Here is an 8,402-nt window from a genome sequence, read left to right on the forward strand (position 1 = left end):
CCGGAAACAGTCGCCGGGCTGCATTCCCCCTCTTTCCTCTCAGCCCAAGCCCTTCTTCACAGTCTGCCTAGGCCCAACTTACCCCTCTTTCCGAAGTGCATAGACCCCTCTCGCGCGTCCAAAACTGTCCCTTACCCGACCTAGGCAGTTGTCACCATTGGACTCAGAACATCCCCAAACATCTACAAAACGTCTCCGTTTTTCTTTTTGAGCTACCTAACCTATTTTTCCCGTCCGTCCGATTATGATCGGAGGGACCTAACCGCCCTAAACTGATTTCATCTGCTATAAATATAAGGTCCAACCCTAGATCCTAGGGGTCTTGTCCCATCGATCCCACCGCGCCGCCACTCCACCTGGTTCCTCCGAATCCCTCCCGGATCAACCAACAGCTTCCTCCCTGATCCAAAAAAATTCCTCTCTCGTTCTCCACCAGCCAACCCAAATACATCCCCTCCTCGTCGCCTTGGAGCCCGAGCGCGCCACCACCTGCCGGCGACCCTGCGCCCCCGGCGAACCTCGCAGCCGGCAACCACCACCAGCGGCCAACAAGAGGGAACCAAGACTCCATGGCGCCGCCTCCTCATCCCCGTTTTATTTCATCTCGTCGCCTAGGCCTTCTTCCAGCGCCCCAGCCTCCTCCTCCCTTGTCTCTTGGACGCGTCCGGCCGCCCGCAGGCATCATCGTCCGCGCCCCCAGGAGCTAGCAGCGGTAGCCCCATGTCTCCCTCCATGCTCGTGGCCGAGCAAGGATCCCCAGCGGAGCTTGTCCGCGAGCAAACCCACCGGAGCAGACCAAGCCCCGCCTCGAGGAACCTTCCCCAGCGCTCCCTCGACCCACGCCGCCCCGGATCGATTGAGCTAGACCAGATCCAGCCACCTCCTTGCCATCCCCTCGCCTGAAGTCACTGCGCCATGCCCCTCTGCCTCACCTCTGCTTCTTTCGAAGGAGGTAGACGACGCGTCTAGTCACCCATGTTGACTGTCTCGTCAATTCGGCCTCCCATGCCAGATCGCGAGGCCCAGTGTGCCTCCTCTTCACCGAACTGTGCCAGGCCCAGGGTGAGCAGCCCCCAAGTGCCCCCTCCTCTTGTTTATTTTTTTCACCTATTGGGCCAGCGAAATTCGGCCCACGTATGTTTATTCCTGCGTCTGTGAATTTGTCTATTTATTCCAGAGACTGCAGTTTTTCAGAAAACCCCCTAATGTTCATGCATATAATAACTGCAGAACCATGCATCGGATTAAAATAAGTTATATATGAAAAACGCTTACAATTGTGTCTAGTTTCATAATATCCAACTTTCAACCATGTTTTAAATGTTTAAACTGTTGTTTGCATTTATTTCCTTATTTGCCATGTTAAAATGCTTTAATTCATAACTTAATAACAGTAGCTCGGTTTAATAAACTTTATATGTAAATGGGGTAGAAAAATGCCTAGTTTAACATGGTGGCTCTACTTTGCATGTTTAACAACTCTAAAATATGGTTTCGGGCAGAATAGTACCAAACCTAAAATATGCACATGAGGAGTTTCTGGACTTGTTGTTTGTTGTTCCGGCCTCATTTAAACTTGCCTAGATAGGTAGTTTTATTTTGCTACACCCCTTGCCATGTTTAACAACATTTAATATTGTTGGGTACCTAAACGTGAGAGAACTAAATAATTGTTGTGGTGTTTCGTCAATATGCAACTCATTGCATATTGAGCTCCACTTAACTTGTAGTGTTGTTTGTTGCACTTTGCCATGCCATGTTTCATTAAACCGGACATGCATCATACTTGATTGTGCATCATGCCATGTTTATGCTTGGTTTTTACTATGTTGTTTTCTTCTTTCCAGTGTTACTTCTTCGGGTTAGTTCCGATAACGTCGCGTTTGTGAGGATTCGTTCCACTACGTCCGTTTGTCTCCTTTATGGACTCATTCTTCTTCCTTGCGGAATCTCAGGCAAGATGACCATACCCTCGAAATCACTTCTATCTTTGCTTTCTAGTTGCTTGCTCTATTGCTATGCCGCGTTACCTACCACTTGCTATATCATGCATCCCATATTGCCATGTCAAGCCTCTAACCCACCTTTCCTAGAAAATTGTTGTTTGGCTATGTTACCTCTTTTGCTCAGCCCCTCTTATAGCGTTGTTAGTTGCAGGAGAAGCTAAAGTTTGTTCCATGTTTGGAACATGGATATGTAAGGATATCACAATATCTCCTATTTAATTAATGCATCTATATACTTGGTAAAGGGTGGAAGGCTCGTCCTTATGCCTGGTGTTTTGTTCCACTCTTGCCGCCCTAGTTTCCATCATACCGGTGTTATGTTCCTTGATTTTGTGTTCCTTACACGGTTGGGTGTTATGGGGACCCCTTGACGGTTCGCTTTGAATAAAACTCCTCCAGCAAGGCCCAACCTTGGTTTTACCATTTGCCTCACCACCACCTACCTTTTCCCTTGGGAGTCGCACTCCTGAGGGTCATCTTTATTTTAACCCCCCCCCGGGCCAGTGCTTGTCTAAGTGTTGGGCCGAACCGAGCTACCTGCGGGGCCACCTCGGGGAAACATGAGGTTTGGTTTTACTCGTAGCTAGTCTCATCGGGTGTTGCCCTGATAATGAGATGCGTGTGACTCCTATCTGGATTGTCGGCACATCGGGTGGCTTTGCTGGTCTTGTTTTACCATTGTCAAAATGTCTTGTAATCGGGATTCCGAGTCTGGTCGGGTCTTCTTGGGAGAAGGAATATCCTTCATTGATCGTTAGAGCTAGTGATGGGCTAAGTTGGGACACCCCTGCAGGGTTTTGAACTTTCGAAAGCCGTGCCCGTGGTTATGGGCAGATGGGAAATTGTTAATGTCCGGTTGTAGAGAACTTGACACTTAACTTAATTAAAATGCATCAACCGCGTATCTAACCGTGATGGTCTCTTTCCAGCGGAGTCCGGGAAGTGAACACGGTTCTTGTGTTATGCTTGAACATAAGTAGTTTCAGGATCACTTCTTGATCACTTCTAGCTTCTCGACCATTGCGTTGCTTCTCTTCTCGCTCTTATTTGCATATGTTAGCCACCATATATGCTTAGTGCTTGCTGCAGCTCCACCTCATTACCCCTTTCCTACCCATAAGATTAAATAGTCTTGATCTCACGGGTGTGAGATTGCTTAGTCCTTGTGACTCACAGATACTTCCAAACAGTTGCAGGTGCCGATGATACTAGTGTGGATGACGCAACCGAGCTCAAGTGGGAGCTCGATGAAGATCGTGTTCGTTGTGATGTTTTGTTTTCAGTTGATCAGTAGTGGAGCCCAGTTGGGACGATCGGGGATCTAGCATTTGGGGTGGTCTTTCTTTATTTTGGTTCCATAGTCGGACCTTGATTGTATTCTGGATGATGTATGATATATTTATGTATTGTGTGAAGCGGCGATTGTAAGCTGACTCTTTATCCCTTTCTTATTCAGTACATGGGATGTGTAAATATTACCCCTCTTGTGACCAAACTACCATGCGGCTATGCCTCTAAGTCGTGCCCTGACACGTGGGAGATATAGCCGCATTGTGGGTGTTACATCATCGGCACCTGCATCTATTTGGAAGTATCCGTGAGTCACAAGGACTCAACAATCTCACACCCGCGAGATCAAGACTATTTAAGCTTATTGGTAGGAAAGGGGTAGTGAGGTGGAGCTGGAGCAAGCACTAGCATATATGGTGGCTAACATACACAATAGAGAACGAGAAGAGAAGCAACGCATGGTCGAGAAGCTATTAGTGATCAAGAAGTGATCCTGAAGTTACTTACGTTCAAGCATAACACAAGACCGTTCTCTTCCCGGACTCCGCCGAAAAGATACCATCATGGCTACACACGCGGTTGATTCATTTTACTTAAGTTAAGTGTCAAGTTTTCTACAACCGGACATTAACAAATTCCCATCTGCCCATAACCGTGGGCACGACTTTCGAAAGTTCAAACCCTGCAGGGGTGTCCCAACTTAGCCCATCACAAGCTCTCACAGTCAACAAAGGATATTCCTACTCCCAGGAAGACCCGATCAGCCTCGGAATCCCAGTTACAAGAAATTTTGACAATGGTAAAACAAGAACAGCAAGACCGCCCGGATGTGCCGACAAATCCCGATAGGAGCTGCACATATCTCGTTCTTAGGGCACACCGGATGAACACTACGTACAACTAAAACCAACCCTCAAGTTTCCCCGAGGTGGCGCGGAAAGTGGCTCTGTTTTGGACCAACACTCAGAGGAGCATTGGCCCGGGGGTTTAAAGTAAAGATGACCCTTGAGTCCACGGAATCCAAGGGAAAAGGCTTAGGTGGAAAATGGTAAAACCAAGGTCGGGCCTTGCTGGAGGAGTTTTATTCAAAGCGAACTGTCAAGGGGCTCCCATAACACCCATCCGCGTATGGAACGCAAAATCAAGGAACATAACACCGGTATGACGGAAACTAAGGTGGCAAGAGTGGAACAAAACACCAGGCATAATGCCGAGCCTTCCACCCTTTACAAAGTATATACATGCATTAAAGTAAATAAGAGATAATAATGATATCCCAACAAAAACCATGTTCCAACAAGGAACAAACTTCATCTTCACCTGCAACTAGCAACGCTATAAGAGGGGCTGAGCAAAAGCGGTAACATAGGCAAACAACGGTTTGCTAGGAAAAGTGGGTTAGAGGCTTGACATGGAAATATGGGAGGCATGATATAGCAAGTGGTAGGTAGCGCGGCATAGCAATAGAGAAAACAACTAGCAAGCAAAGATAGAAGTGATTTTGAGGGTATGGTCATCTTGCCTACAAAGTTCTCAGAGTTGTCGAAAGCTTGATCCTCGTAAGCGTACTCAACAGGTTCCTCGATCACTTACTCATCTCCCCGCTCTACCCAAAGCAAGAACACAAGCAAAGGACCAACAATCAATCACGGTGCAATGCACAAGCAACATGATGCAAAATATGGCATGATATGCGAGATGTGATATGCAATGCATATCGCGCTCCAGAAGGAAAAGAAAGATCAAGGCATCAACTTGGAAAACCAAGTATGCCTCTGAAATATGAGATGGTTTCGGTTAAAATCGATATAAAGATCACCGGAAATGGATGCACGGTTTGTAAAAGGCAAGCAAAACAATAATGACACAATTCTGCGATTAACAGCATGATGCCATCTAGAATGCAACAAGAAACTAAGCTACTGCACTCCAACATAGCAACAAAGTATATGGCAGTGATGTACACAAGATGCTTGACAAAACATGAACACTCAGCTACGGCTAAGTCACAAAAGAGAAGGTGCAAACAAGCATGGCAAAAGTGCAAAAGATGTCAGCATCACAGACTTAGTGAAAAATACTAACATGATAGAAATAACATTAGGAAGCCAAGTTTAGAGCTACCAAACAACATGCTGCAGGAACATATCATAGAAAACAAAGGCACGAAATGATTCTACTAAAATCATAGATCAAAACTCTCTTACTTAACATGAGCCAAGAAGGTACAGAAGATATGATCGCGCCCATGTAAACATAGCAAGTTTGTACTAACAGTTTCAGACTTAGCAGAAAAACAGAGTATGGCAAAAACAGAATTATGGAGGCATCTTTGCGAGCTCAAACCACTCATCACAAAGCCTTGCATGACAAGACAAGCATACCAACAGCAATATGACATGTTCATGTAGCTAACCATGGCAAGAGCAAGTTCATAGCATGCATGGATCACTAGCAACAACCATGGCAATATTGATTAACATGTTAACATTCTGCCAGGAACATTTTATAGCAAAAGTAGAGCAAGAACAAGACATTCTAGGGCACTCCATAATTACAAACAGGGGCATGGATGGGTAGAGCATAACCACAAGTTCAAAACATCCTTACTGAAGTAACTCAAAACAAGCATGGATATCACCGTAGCATCGAGTTTACATGTCATCAAAATAACAACAGGAAAAGGACTTAGCAAAATCCTAAGTCCCTGAAAACAACAACATTGCGGAGGCTAATTTGCATGCTTGTGCTAGTCACCACATTGAACAAAAAATGCAGGACAAACTCCTCTGTAACGACGACATGGCATTTTTCCAAACACATGTAGAGCTCATGCCCATATGAAGCACACATCAAATGTGAAAAAAATGACAAATCACCATGATATGATAAGTAACAACAGTAAACATTTTACAGCACTCTTGCACCAATGATTAGGGCATTAATATTAACTCAAACAAGCATGCCACAATGTAATGAAATTAAGAGCATCTCACAATGAACATTTTGATATATCATATGCATGATACGGAGCTACGGTCATGGAGATATGAGGTGTCGGTGTCAAAACCGGCGGATCTCGGGTAGGGGGTCCCGAACTGTGCGTCTAGGCAGATGGTAACAGGAGGCAAGGGACACGATGTTTTTACCCAGGTTCGGGCCCTCTTGATGGAGGTAAAACCCTACGTCCTGCTTGATTAATATTGATGATATGGGTAGTACAAGAGTAGATCTACCACAAGATCAGAGAGGCTAAACCCTAGAAGCTAGCCTATGGAATGATTGTTGTTCGTCCTACAGTCTAAAACCCTCCGGTTTATATAGACACCGGAGAGGGCTAGGGTTACACAGAGTCGGTTACAATGGTAGGAGATCTACATATCCGTATCGCCAAGCTTGCCTTCCACGCCAAGGAAAGTCCCTTCCGGACACGGGACGAAGTCTTCAATCTTGTATCTTCATAGTCCAGGAGTCCAGCCGAAGGTATAGTCCAGCTATCCGGACACCCCCTAATCCAGGACTCCCTCAGTAGCCCCTGAACCAAGCTTCAATGACGATGAGTCCGGCGCGCAGATTGTCTTCGGCATTGCAAGGCAGGTTCCTCCTCCAAGTACTTCATAGAAGATTTTCAACACAAAGGTAGTGTCCGGCTCTGCAAAATAAATTTCCACATATTGCCATAGAGAGAATAATATTTACACAAATCTAATCTACTGACGTATTCCGTAGCATGACATCACACCACGGCCAAGTCTTTATTCGAATCGTTTTACTGTCCCACCTCAGCACGTTTAGCGAGACAGTTTCCTTGGCACGTCTTGTCAAAGCAGAGATCGTGTCCCATTATTCCGGGATTCTCATCAATACAGGCGTGGGTAACCCAACTGTGCCATTGATTACGGCGCTTGGGAGATAAGCGAGTTTTACCAGGCTGGTGGGGACGCATAGTCGCATCCGCCAATATAAGGGGATAAGGATCCACCATTTCATCCACGCCTTCTTCCTCCTTTGCCTATCCATTTCGGCGCACTCGAGCTCCAGCGCCCAAGTCCGCACACCCCACCTCAACCTTCTCCAGCCATGTCCGGAGAGGGAGGCAAGTGGATGGTCTCCTCCGTCACGGAGGGACACATCAAAAAACTGAGGAAGGCCGGATACTTGTCTAACGACATTGCGCACCAGCTTCCCGAAGAGGGGCAGCTCATCCCCACCCCTAGGCCCCATGAGAGGGTGGTGTTCCTCCCCCATTTCCTCCGCGGACTGGGCTTCCCTCTCCACCCATTTGTCCGGGGGCTCATGTTCTACTATGGCCTGGATTTCCACGATCTGGCCCCGAACTTTATCCTCAACATCTCGGCATTTATCGTCGTGTGCGAGGCTTTCCTCTGCATCCGCCCCCATTTCGGCCTATGGCTCAAGACTTTCAATGTCAAGCCGAAGGTGGTGCGCAGCACCCAGGCGGAGTGCGGAGGCGCCATGGTGGGCAAGATGCCCAACGTCCTATGGCTCAAGGGCTCCTTCGTGGAGTCCCTAAAGGGGTGGTAATCGGGGTGGTTTTACATCACCGAGCCGCGCGACCCTGAATGGGTCGTAGCCCCCGAGTTCCGATTCGGACCCCCTACGCGGCTCACCTCCTGGAAAGAGACGGGCCTGTCGTGGGGTTAAAAAAGGAGAGCTGACCGGACTCCAAACGTGCATCCAAACCCTAGTGGACAAGAAGCTCAAACTTGTCAACGTAGTCTAGGTTATGCTCATCCGCCGGATCCTCCCGTGTCAACAACGGGCTTCAACCTGTGGGAGTTCGACCCGACGCAGCACCGAACTCTGAGCAGGCTCTTCGACACGATGTACGAAGATGCCTGGAAGGTGCTTTTCAAGGGTGCCGAGGCCCCCGCATCCGCTACCGAGGATCGCGGATTCAGCTCGCAGCGTCACGCTAGTGCGGTAAGCCGTTTTTACCTTTTACAGGGTATTAGTTTTTCATAGTTTGACTCCATGCGGGATCTAAGCTCCCTTACCTTTGACAGGATTGGCAGTAGACGTCCGGACAGATCAACTGTCCGACTCCTTTGCCCGAAGGTCCAGCGGACGCTCGCTTGGCGAAGC

At 47.5% G+C, this 8,402-nt stretch overlaps 1 long non-coding RNA gene across 1 annotated transcript; it reads left to right on the plus strand.

The window, feature by feature from the left end:
* Positions 1 to 322: 322 nt before the first annotated feature.
* LOC147979437 (uncharacterized) lies at positions 323 to 3,552 on the plus strand. The gene is made up of 3 exons (XR_015618722.1): positions 323 to 1,062; positions 1,848 to 1,955; positions 3,197 to 3,552. It is a non-coding gene; the product is annotated as an uncharacterized LOC147979437 (long non-coding RNA).
* The last annotated feature ends 4,850 nt before the right edge of the window (positions 3,553 to 8,402 follow it).

The sequence above is a fragment of the Triticum urartu genome, chromosome 3A (genome assembly GCF_056163025.1).
Source record: "Triticum urartu cultivar PI428250 chromosome 3A, HENAU_Tu73, whole genome shotgun sequence".
Taxonomy (NCBI): Eukaryota; Viridiplantae; Streptophyta; class Magnoliopsida; order Poales; family Poaceae; genus Triticum; species Triticum urartu.